This window comes from Protopterus annectens, chromosome 12.part0, assembly GCF_019279795.1.
Source record: "Protopterus annectens isolate FY-2018-M chromosome 12.part0, PAN1.0, whole genome shotgun sequence".
Lineage (NCBI taxonomy): Eukaryota > Metazoa > Chordata > Ceratodontiformes > Protopteridae > Protopterus > Protopterus annectens.
Genome location: NC_056746.1, coordinates 207,575,121 through 207,587,888, shown reverse-complemented (window position 1 = coordinate 207,587,888; position 12,768 = coordinate 207,575,121). Strand labels below are relative to the sequence as shown.

At 42.9% G+C, this 12,768-nt stretch overlaps 1 protein-coding gene across 1 annotated transcript in view; it reads left to right on the top strand.

The window, feature by feature from the left end:
• The window catches only part of ABCA3 (ATP binding cassette subfamily A member 3), a gene marked incomplete in the record, with an annotated part of 1,818,321 nt that overhangs the window by 620,449 nt on the left and 1,185,104 nt on the right, over nucleotides 1-12,768 (top strand).

The following is a 12,768-nucleotide window of genomic DNA, read 5'->3' as shown; positions in this document are numbered from 1 at the left end:
TGATGGAGTGTACAGAGCAGTGGGTACAGGAATTGCTCTTAGGAGACATTCCTGGATGTACTTATGTTAAGCAACCATAGAAGTTCAGAGTTTGCAAAACAAAAGTCATCCAACCAGTCCCTGCAGGCAAGATAGGATCCGGAACTTACTCAAGGTTCTTTTTAGTTCCAGAGAAAACAGGGAACTGGAGACCCTTTTGGATCTCAGCAGACTGAGCAAATCTGTAAAAAAGACGAAGTTCCAGATGGTCACGCTGCAGTCGATGCTCCCTTTTCTAGGGAAAGACAATTGGATGTGCTCTAATCTCCAGGATGCATACTACCACATAAAAATGGCCAGACCATCCAGAGATCATCTGCGCTTTCAGCTGGGCCCAGTCACTACCAATTTCGAGCTCTGCCCTTTGGTCTCACTACAGCCCCCAGAGTGTTCAAATGCTTGGCAGTAGTCACGGCTCACCTGAGACATTTAGGATTCCAGGTGTTTCCATACCTAGATGACTGGCTCCTTACCACCACCAACAGGCATCAACTCATTCAAGCAAGGGGCACTGCTATGAACCTATGCTGTCAGTTGGGGATTACCATAAACTTAGAAAAGCCTGGCTTATCGCCATGGCAGCATACCGTTTTCATAGGAGCAGACTTGGACACCACCACAATTGACCCTAAAACGTCTGCCAGAACGGGTTTGTGCTGTTCAACAACAGGTTCTAACTCTTCTCTCAAAACAAAATGCCCCAGCGTCCATGGTTCTCAAATTGTTGGGTACAATGGCAGCAGCCATCATTGCAATTCTACTGGGTCGGATGCACATACTACAATGGCTCCTTTTCACACACTGGTCATTTCAAGATCTCCCAATGTCTTATCAGATCATAATCACAAATTTTTGCAGAAAAGATCTGCAATGGTGGCTAATATCGCATTGGGTAATGACGGGCCGTCCTTTTGTTCTACCAACCCCTGTAGCCATAGTGACCATGATCACTTCCCTGATAGGGTGAGGGGGGGGGGGCATTATCAGGGAAGAACAGCCCAAGGCACATGAAATTGTTACAAGGCCAGTCTGCATATCAGTGTCCTAGAGATGAGAGTGGTACTTCTAGCATTGCACACCTTTCAAGACTCTCTTCCTCAGGGGACCATTGCGATACAGACTGACAACATGTCAGTAGTCTGGTACATCAACAAATGAGGAACCAAATCTTACCCCCTATGTAGAGAAGCCCTGAGAGTATGGTAGTGGGCACCCTCCACCCAGTGCTTTCTGATAGCAGTGCATATCCCGGGGAGGTCCAGTGTCGTAGCAGACAACTGAGCAGGGCAATTCTATTGCCTCATGAGTAGTCCCTAAAGAAAGAAGTAGCGGAAAGAATATTCTGCAAATGGGGCCAGAATTACTGCAATCTCTTTGCCACTCCCACAAACATGAAATGCAACAGCCACTTTGCCCTAATTCCCCCTCAAGGGGATGCCCCAAGGGATGCACTTGTTCATGATTGGCCCCAGGTCTTCTTTATGCTTTTCCGCTATTTCCACTGATAACCAGAGTTTTCCAGAAAGGTAGTGCTCTGGGAAGGACAATCATTCTAATAGCCCCCTACTGGCCTCACCAGATTTGGTTCCCCTTTCTTCAGCCTCATCTATTGGAAGAACCTTGGATCCTGGACCCACTTCCATACCTCCTGATTCACTCATCAGGGACTCTTCATCCATCCCTTCAGTCCCTCAAATTGACAGCTTGGCTGCTCCACTTCCAAACATAGCCAGGCTTCAGAATCTTTCAGCTGCAGCACAGCATATTTTTGACATCCTCTCACAAGTCATCTACCAGAAAATTATATCTGAGCAAAAAAATTCTCAATATGGGCATTACAAAACGAATATTGATCCTTATTTAGCTCTGAGATCCTCTATTTTGGAATTTGTGACTAAGCATTTCAATGAAGGGGCAGCTGCTGCTACTATTCGAGTTCAGTTGGCTTCAATATCTAACTTTAATCTTGGTGATGAAGGATCCAATATCATGTCTCACAGACTTTCCAAGGTGTTTTTCAAAGGTACTATACATTTGAGACCACCCATTAAATCTCCAATTACTTTGTGGAATCTGAATTTTGTTCTTTCAAGAATCATCCTACCTCCCTTTGAACCAGCCTCCTCATGTGACCTAAAGCATCTCACATGGAAAACCATATTTCTAGTAGCCATTATTTCCACTCAGAGGGTTTCAGAGGTACAGGCCTTGTCCATTAAACCCCCATATCTAATTTTTCATAATGATAGTTTCTCTTCAGACTAATCTCTCTTTTTTACCAAAAGTATGTTCAGAAATGAACCTGTCAGTCGATAGAGTTCCCTGTCTTCTTCCCTAAATATGGCAGTAAGGTAGAGTATATGCTGCACAAGCTTGATGTTCACAGACAGCTTCGATTCTATCTAGATAGGACCAAGGATTTCAGGAAAACAGAACAGCTCTGTTTCTTTCTCAGATTCCAAGAAAGGAGCTCCTGTTGTGAAAACCACTTTATCAAAATGGTTATCTAATTGTATTTCCTTTACTTATAGTTCAGTGAATATACCGCTAAAAGACAAAATAAAGGCCCACTTAACTAGAGCTGTTTCCACCCCTTCAGCCTTTACTACCAAATTATCAATAGACACTATTTGTGCAGCAGCCACTTGGTCAAGGCCGCATACCTTTATCACTCATTGGAAAATAGGGCCTCCAGGGACAGGGCTTCCTTTGATTTGGTTCCACTATCCTGAAGAATATACTCCTTTGAGCCACCCAAGAAAGATGTTGCTTGGAACGCTAACCCATCAGTAAGACTGAAGGTGAAAAAGGGCAGCTTCACATAAAGAAGTTATGTACTCACCATAATGTTCCATGTGAGTTGTTCATCTCACCTTCATTCTTATGTCTCACCCTCCAACCCCCATCCAGGCTTCTTGAGGACTGAGATTTAAGGCAAAGCATGGCTGTATGTGATCCTTATCTAGTGTTTTCTATACTATTGGTATGTCAAGAGTGGCATATATTTTTATTAGCAGCAAACAAGATCTGAGGGAGTCACCAGTGCATCATGGGATAGGGAGTAGGCCACGAACTGGTTGAAGACCTCGAACTTTTGCATTTGGCAGAGTTGGAGCCGAAGATCGGCTTTGAACCCCATCAGTAAGAATGAAGGCGATATGAACAACTCACATGGAACGTTATGGTGAGTACATAACTTTTTTTCTCACAGATAAATCCAAAAAAGAAAGAGTAGTGAACTATATTTAAAAAAAATGTAGAGTGCAGATAGCTATGGTACAGGACATACACTCGGAAAGAACTGAACATGCGAATGTGATAAAGAAAAGTTTTCAGGGTGGTTATCCAGCGGAATACCTGGGACGAAGGAAGAGAGGGGGTACTTACATTAATTGTAAGAGAAGCTCCAATGGTGATAGAAGAGAATAAAAACAATAGCAGATTTGTAGTACTAAGGGGCTACTGGCAAGGGAGGAGGATTACAATAGCATGTATTTATATTCCACTGAAAACTGTTATAATGGAGCTTAAAAAAATTCTGGGAGAAATAGCTTTCAACAAGGTATATTACTTGTAGGTGGGGACTGGAGCTTGATTTGCAGCAGTGAAGATATGTCTGGGGGGCCAGAAGGTGAAAGTATAACTAAGTAGGGTAGATTTTTAAATAAATAATAAACTAATAACTAATAATAAATTAATAGAAAACTTACTAAACTGTAACTTATTACTTTTTATACTTGTTATCATCCTATGTTAAAATAAATAAGTAAAATAATAAATAAATTTATGAAAATATTTGGCTTGGAAGATGTGAATTCAGTACCAGGAGTTCGGAGTGAATTTACGTATTATTCCTCCAAATACAAAAACTGGGCTAGACTAGACAGAATTTACATTTCGCAGGAACATATGCATTTATTTGAAGGTTTTGAAACGTACACTATTTCAGATCATGCACCAATAATTAAAATTAAAAACACATGGTAATGAAATAAAAAATGAGACACTGGTGCTTTCCCAGCTATCTGTTGAAAAGAAAAGAATTTAAGGAATGGGTAGTGGAAATTATTCAGGAGTTGTTAGAGAAGATAGAAATTTCTTCTGAAAATATAGCTAGGGAGTGGGATAAAATTAAAGTGGAGTTTAAAAATAGGGTGGAAATAAAAGAAAGGGAGGATATGGTTAAGAAGTAAAAATAATTTAGATGGGCTGACAAATGTTAAAGTATTGGAAACTAGGGGGAATCTCACAGAATAAGAAGAGCAGCTGCAGAGTGCTAAACAGAAAGTAAGGGATTTACCTCAGTAATATGCATAACTTTACAATGATTGCTGTTGAGTAACTGTTTTGTGCCGTAGAGTTATTGTCAAAAAACTTTTAGCATAACAACTCGGGCAACAAAAAGTAGAAGGGGCTGTCACCAATCTTAGGGAGCTTATAACAAGAAAGATAGTGATGGATCTTGTAGAAGTATTAGAAATATTTCGGAAATTCTGTGGATGTCTGTATAAAGCAAAGAAATATGCAAATCAAGTAAAGGTACAAATGGAAATGTTTATGGAAGAATGAAATATTCTAGAATAGAAATAATACACCACTCCACAACCAGAAGCATAAAATAAAACAGATTTTAATAAAATGGATAAGTGCTTTCACACGGAAATACTTACTTCATCAGACCACATCATTAAACTAACACATCATATGCTTTTTAAACTAAGACATCAATGCAGTAATCAACACACAGCCAATAGACAACAATAAACAATTATACAATTACATTTGAAACTTAATACAAAAAGAACAAAGCTTCATTCATAAAATATAGTACTCTTATTTAAAGAGACCCCGTCCCTTTAAAACAGGTTTAATGGAAGTTCTTCTTTTCAGCTTGCAATCGAATAATCCAATGGAGCTCACGTGTTTCTGTATAGTTCTTAAGATCCCCACCTCGTATACATGGTCTCACCATTTCTACAACCCTGAACCCAAAAACATGTTCTGCCCCATATTCAGAGCAATGTTTCGCTAGTGCATTGTGTATGTCTTGTCTGTTAATACTGTAAAGATGTTCCCTAATATGCTCCCTAAGGGATCTGTTAGTCTTCCCTATATAGAAACAGCTGCACTTCCTGCAACTAGCCAAATAAATCAAATCCTTACTTTTACAATTTGCTTGTACTCTGAACTCATATTCAATCTTAGTAACTGGATGAACAAAACCACATGAAACATCTATACTGTTACAAAAAACACAACTCATACACATCATTGTTCCTGTCTGCCTGTCTCCATTATCTTCAGCAACTGTATGTCTCTCTTTATAGCATAGCTGCCGTTTAAGGCTCTTCCTGTTCTTAAAAACAAAATTGGGTCTGTCTCCCACAACCTCTTTCAAACCAGCATCTAAATGCAGAATAGACCAATTATCTCTCACTATATGTAAGACACTATTGATATCACTGGTGTAGTATAAAGAGAGAGATGCATCTTTTTTGGCACCTACAGACCCTTCATCTATAGGGGTGGTATCCACTGGGCAATGGTTATTAGAATAAAAAGGGTGGGCTGTATTCCTTCTCTCTTGAAAACTCTCCTTCAATCCTATATCAACCTCGCGTCTATCATACCCTGTAGACAAAAATTCTGCCTTTAATTTCTCCATATCTCTATAGAACAAATCATCCTTATTGTTCAGACGAGAGATACGCATACCCTGTCCCTTAACCTCATTTCTAAATATATGTCCAGGATGCATACTACTGCGATGTAACATGGTATTCCTCCTACAGTCTTTTCTATACATTGTTGTAGCCAATTTATTATGTTCATCTACAGTTAATTTGATGTCTAAAAAGTCAATCTCCTTATCAGAGTATTTACAAGTCAATCTCAAAAAAGGAACTGTCCCATTAACATAATCAATAAACTCCAGAAGAGAGACTTCTGTATCCATCCAAACAATAAACGGGTCGTCCACAAACCTCTTGTATATCTTAATATGAGGTTTGAAAGGTGAACAAAATATATATTTGTGGAACACGGCCCTGACCTACCAAATACAACTACAAGCTCAATTCTTGCCAGGAAAGCTAAATACTCTGGCAGATGAACTAAGCAGGAATCTTATGTACCCACACGAATAGAAACTGGAACCACAAGTTTTCAACATGTTGACACGCAAATGGGGGAGCCCAGACATAGATCTTTTTGCCTCACCCCAGAACTATCAGTTGGACAAATTCTGCACAAGAATTCATCACAAAAAAAGCTTGGAAAAGCCTATCAGTCTATGCTTTTCCCCCTCTGCCTCTGCTCTCCAAAGTTCTATTAAAAGTCAGACAGGACAAACCAGAAATTATTCTGATTTGCTCCAGACTGGCCTCGCCAACACTGGTACCCACTCCTGCGAAATGTGTCACACCTTCCTCCGTGGCACCTGCCTCAGACACCTTACCTACTGTCTCAGCAGAACTACCACATTCTGCACACTCAACTCCAAACTTTGAATCTTGCAACTAATTTCACCCTTGGCATCCCTCAGCAAACCTGTGATGGATGTCATTTTGGAGGCTAGGAGGCCTAGCACTAGAAAATATTATGCTGACAAATGGAAAAGATTCTGTGCCTGGAACCAATCACAAGGAATAAGCACAGCAATGCCCAATATTCCTCAGATTCTGCAATACTTAACTGAGATGCTTCACAAGGGCCTATCTTTTTCTTCCATAAAAATTCATGCCTCTGCCATTTCAGCTCATTACAACACAGAGCCTTCCCTCTTCTCTCATCCTCTGCTAAAGCAGTATCTCAGAGGGGCCAAAAATGTAAGACCTCCCAGGAGAGCGCCAACTCCTGCATGGGACCTCAATTTTATTTTGGAAAAACTCACTCTCTTTCCTTTTGAGCCAGCTGCTACTGCAGATCTAACATTTCTCTCTTGGAAAACGGCTTTCCATTTAGCAGTCACCTCAGCTAGAAGGATTTCAGAATTACAGGCTGTTATGGCAGTGGTGCCTTTCATTATTTTTTATCCGGACAGGGTGTCTCTCAGGACCAATCAACCTTTCATGCCTAAGGTGGTATCTAGTGTGGCTCTTAATCAGACCATTCATCTGCCAACTTTCTTTCCCAGTCCGCAGAACAAGGGTGAGTGGATTCTGCATTCATTGGATGTACACAGACAACTTAGATTCTACTTAAACAGGACAAAAGCTCTAAGAAAATCTGAACAGCTATTGGTGGCATTTGCTACAGGGGCAGAGGGAAAGGCTATTTCAAAACAGACTATTTCCAAATGGATAAGCCGTTGTATTAATTTCTGCTATATGCACCATGGTAAACCTATCCCCAAGGGGGTCAGATCTCATTCCACCAGGGCTGCGTCTACTTCTGCAGCCTTTCTGAGAGGGGTTCCTACCAGACATTCTGGAAGCTGCTACCTGGAGCTCAGTTCATACATTCACCAAACATTACCATTTACCTCTCTTCTCTAAATCCAGAGCTGGCTTTGCCGCTGCTGTACTGCAGGGCCTTATAGCTGCTCCTAATGCTGTATAAATCCATCCTTCCAACCATAGCTTTGGGATTCTACCCAAATGTAATGACTGCAACAGTGAAACATGAAGAACATAGTACAGTTGTTTACACTTACATAAATGTAGATGTTCGAGTGTATTCACTGTTGCATTCCTGGTTATCCACCCTCCAGCTCCCTGTTTTTCTCTTACTATACCTCTCCTTTCTTGTACTATGCTTAAAAGCCTTTTTGGTGTATTTGCTTTTCTTTGGATGTATATTTTTTGTGTTTTAAATTATATACATATATATTTTGCTCCCCATTTGGGGGGCACCTGACATCTGGGGCAAGAAAAACTGATGTAATGGTGTCTGCTGCATGTTTTTATACCCCTGATGACCTGACGTCATGGAAGAAGGGACAGCAACTGACGCAGGACCCAAGACTTCGTTAATCAGGCTGACTGAGGGCAACATGCCAGCAGATTACCCAAATGTAATGACTGCAACAGTGAATACATTCGCACATCTGCATTTATGGTAAGTGTACACAACTGTACTATCTCGTTTGCCGCGAAAGCTTCGAGGTTGTGTCTTACTGGCTCGTTAAATAAGTAGAACGATTTTTTACTTATTTAGTCCTTTTCCTACCACCTTTTTCTGTTTATATATATATATATATATATATATATATGTGTGTGTGTGTATATATATATATGTATATATATATATATATATATATATATATATATATATATATATATATATAAATAGTTTTTCTGTATTGTGCTTCTGTTTTTTGAAAGTTTTCAATCCCTATTCCCCCCCTTAGGACTGTATGGCTCATTTAAATTACAGGGCCACTGTAGTGCCCATTTCAGTTAGAGGGCCTTTCCTCCCTGTGTGTGTGTGAATGTGATAAAAAAAAAAAAAAAAAAAACTCTTCCTCTTCCTTACACCTTTATCTTTTAGTCTTTAACTATGTCTAAAGATAACGATAAGGATCATAAGGATAATCGCCCTTTGGGCTTCAAAAAATGCGACAGGTGTGCGCAGAAAATGTCTCTTACAGACAGCCGCACCAGTTGCGTATATTGTCTGGGTGAAGCCCATTTACAGGAACTTTGCACCTTCTGTCATGCTTTTAGTACAAGAGTGTTAAACGAAAGGAAGAGAAAGCTTATTGACAGGGGTGTCATGACCAGTTCCTTCCAGGAACAGCTGGAACTTGGTCAGGCAGCTCCAAAATCTTCAAAGAGAAAATCATCGGCCCCGACTTCGGAGTCGACCAAAAAGTCTAAATCATCAGATCCAAGGTGTTCCAGTTCCGACTGCTTCATCTTCGGTGCAGTCTATTCCGTCGGTTCCGAGACCCGTCTTCGGTACTGAAGGTTTTGCCTGACATCGAGACTGTATCTCCTATTTTGAGATCTCCTGTTTTGGAGAGGAGGAGGTCTCCTTCAGTCTCCACCAGATCCTCCAGGACCCTAAGAGTTGAGGACATTGAGAGGATGGTGAAGAGGTTGCTTTCGGATTCAGCTCTGGCTAGAAAATTGACCCCTCCAGACCCAAAGGTCTCGAAGCCATCCCCTGTACTGATCACTGTTCCTCCTCCGACTGCTTCGCTCTCGGAGCCTATTACATCAGGTTTCTCTGTCTTTGACCCTTCGGCTCCGGGGATTCAGCCTGTTTCCTCGGAGCCAATTACTCTATCCTCGATGGCTCAGTTTGGCGCTGAGGTTTCTGGGAGCCGACTCTTTCATGTCGACTCCAAGGGGGACAGTCACCCTGGGTTCTCTTCAGAACCGACCCTGCCTCTCAGACCCTCGGCTCCCACTTCTGCTTCAGAGCCGTTCCCTCTTGCTAGGAGTCGACCCTCCGCCCCCTCGGAGTGGAGGTCTTTTTCGGAGTGGGTGGGGAAAGGCTTTCAAAGCTATAGAGAAGTCTTTATCCTCTGGCAAAGCCATTCCTTTGGAACCTGTGTCCCACCAGCAGCAGGCAGCAACCTCTTCCTCCCTGCCACCCCCACAGCGTAGGGAACGAGAGGCCCAAGTAGCCCCCATTGGAGGCGCCCCCTCTTCTGAGACCTCCCCAGATTATCCTGCTAGAGAGCTCACTCTGAAGAGGTTATGTAAGAGGAAACATGTCGACTCCCCTGAGTCTTTCAAATCAGACACTGATTTAGAGGAATCAGTAGGGTCCCCTAGATCTCCCTCTGAGGATTTCTCCTTCTCTGACATCCTAGAAATCCTTAGATGGAGGGGTCATTGGAAGACCTCTAACCTTACTGAGGATGAATCAGTGTATCTTGAGGCCTTTGGCTCCCGACCTTCCACCTCTTGGGTGACACCACCTTATGACCAACTTTTGGGGGTCATTTCGCGGAAAGCATGGACCTTTCAGGATTCAGTGGAAGCCGTCCCAAGGAGGCCAAACAAATTTATGACAGCACCTGAGGACAAGTCTTTCCTTAGCAAGGGAGTTCCAGTTGATGCTGTGGTGTTAGCAGCGGCCACCAGGAAGGAATTATCTATGACGTCTTCTAATATCCATCCTCCTAACAAGGAGTCCAGGACGATGGATAGGTATGGGAAGCGTACTTTTTCTTCAGCGGCATTTACACTAAGATCGCTGAATTACCTGACTCATTTCACTTGTCTGCAGAGGGATCTTCTGAAAGAGTTAGAAGATACCCTCCAGAGTTCAGTAGCTCCGCGTTCCATGGACAAGGTTTCCACACAGCTCTCCACCCTTACTTCCATAGCTAACTCCTCATATACGGCAGATGGAGCGAGCAGGGCAGCCATAGCAGGAATAACCCTCAGGAGACATTCGTGGATGCGGCTTTGTAATTTTACGGACTCCTTCAAGTCTTCCTTCACTAACGTTCCCCTTGATGGTTCATCTCTTTTTGGACCCCAAGTGAAAAAGACTTTGACTAGGTGCGAGCAGGAAGGAAAATACTTATCTGCCATTGGAGTCTGTTTCTCTCTCTCTCCCATCTGACCCTATCCCAAGGGTAATACAGGAGGGAAAATGTGGTTCCGCAAATCCCAAAAAGGTTTTCCTCAGGCACAAGGTCAGCCCTAACCTAGGGGCAGAGGGGGAGGATATAATGGAAGACACCACCCTCGTGGCAGAGGAGGTCCGCAGCATCAGGAAGACATAGAAGCTTTCTCTGATCGTACCTTCCATCGACCCTGAGGGGTTGCCCAACTGTCCATCTCTGGAGGCAGTCGGGGGTCGTATATCGCTGTACCCAAGCGCCTGGCTAACTATCACTCAAGATCGTTGGGTACACACAGTAATATCCAGAGGTTACCTGATATCCTTTATTTCTGAACCCCCAACAAATCGGTCTCTTCCAGACGTACCATCCATCCATCCATCCATCCAACTAGACCGTGCAACATCAGAGGTCATCTCGTTGCTGCAAAAAGAGTCATCCAAGAAGTCCCCGCAGAGCAAGTAGGATCTGGAACTTACTTTCGATTCTTTTTAGTTCCAAAAAAGACAGGGGACTGGAGATCAATTCTAGATCTCAGCAGGTTCAACAAGCATGTAAGGAAATCAAAGTTCCGAATGGTCACTCTGCAGTAGATATTTCCCTTTATCTGAAAAGACAACTGGATGTGCTCAATCGATCTCCAGGATGCGTACTACCACATCAAAATGGACAGGCGCTCCAGGAGACACTTACACTTCTGGCTGGGAGCCAACCATTTTCAGTTCAGAACACTGCCCTTTGGCCTCACTACAGCCCCCAGAGTGTTTACCAAATGCATGGCAGTGGTAATGGCTCACCTGAGATGTCAAGGATTCCAGGTGTTTCCTTACCTAGACGACTGGCTCCTCACTGCTACCACCAAGCATCAACTCATAAGGGCCAGGGACGAGACTCTATCCTTGTGCGCCAGCCTAGGCATCACTGTCAACTTGCAAAAGTCAGTCTTATCTCCCTCGCAACATATTGTATATCTAGGCTCAGAAATAGACACAACCACCATGTCAGTAAAGCTAACACAGGAAAGAGTGGAATCTCTACACAGTCAGATCAGATCCTTATTAAACAAACAGAGTCAAGGCCAGAGTAGTATTTCAAGTCCTAGGGACTATGGCTTCCGCCATCTTATTAGTTGTTCTTGCTCATCTACATATGAGGATTCCCCAATGGATGCTGTTTGCACAATGGTTGATGCATGACCTTCCATTATCTCACCAGATATTAATAACAAACGCATGCAAAAGGAATCTGACATGGTGGTTACACACAAAACAACTTGTCATAGGTCGTCCACTTGTTCCTCCCCAAGAGGAAGCAGTTTTGACCACGGACGCTTCCCAGATGGGGGGGGGGCATTATCTGGGAAAGACCGTCCAAGGTACTTGGCAAAACCACGAGAACCACTTATACATAAATGTTCTGGAGATGAGATTGGTGCTATATGCGTTGCAAGCACTTCACAGCTCCCTTCCCACTGGAATGATTGCGATTCAGTCAGACAACATGTCTGTTGTGTGGTAGATAAACAAGCAAGGGGGAACCAAGTCTTATCCGCTTTGCAGAGATGCCTTAAGAGTTTGGAAATGGGCGATGGATACTCAATGCTTCCTGATAGCAATGCATATCCCGTGGACATCCAACGTAATAGCGGACAAACTCAGCCAAGCAATTCTGATGCCTCAAGAGTGGTCCGTGAATCCAATGGTTGCGAAAGAGGTTTTTCACAAATGGGGCCAGCCTTGCTGCAATCTATTTGCCACTCACCTGAACACCAAATGCAGCAGCTACGTTGCCCTCATTCCCCGTCTGGGGATGTCACCCAGGGATGCTCTAGTTCATGATTGGCCCCCGGGACTTCTCTATGCTTGTCCTCCCTTTCCACTCATACCCAAAGTAATACAGAAAGCAAGACAGTTGGAGTTCCTTGATCCTCATTGCTCCTTACTGGCCTTGACAAGTTTGGTTTCCTTTCCTGTGGCCCTACCGTTTGGAGGAACCATGGATTCTGGATCCATCTCCAGATCTCCTGATTCATCAATCGGGACAGTTCCACCCCTCCATCTACACCCTCAAATTGACAGCATGGCTGCTCCAGTTCCACATATAGCCAGGCGCATTCCCTTTTCTCCAACGGTCAAACACATCCTAATTTCGTACCATAAACCTTCCAGTCAGAAACTATATTCTAGCAAATGGAAAAGGTTTTC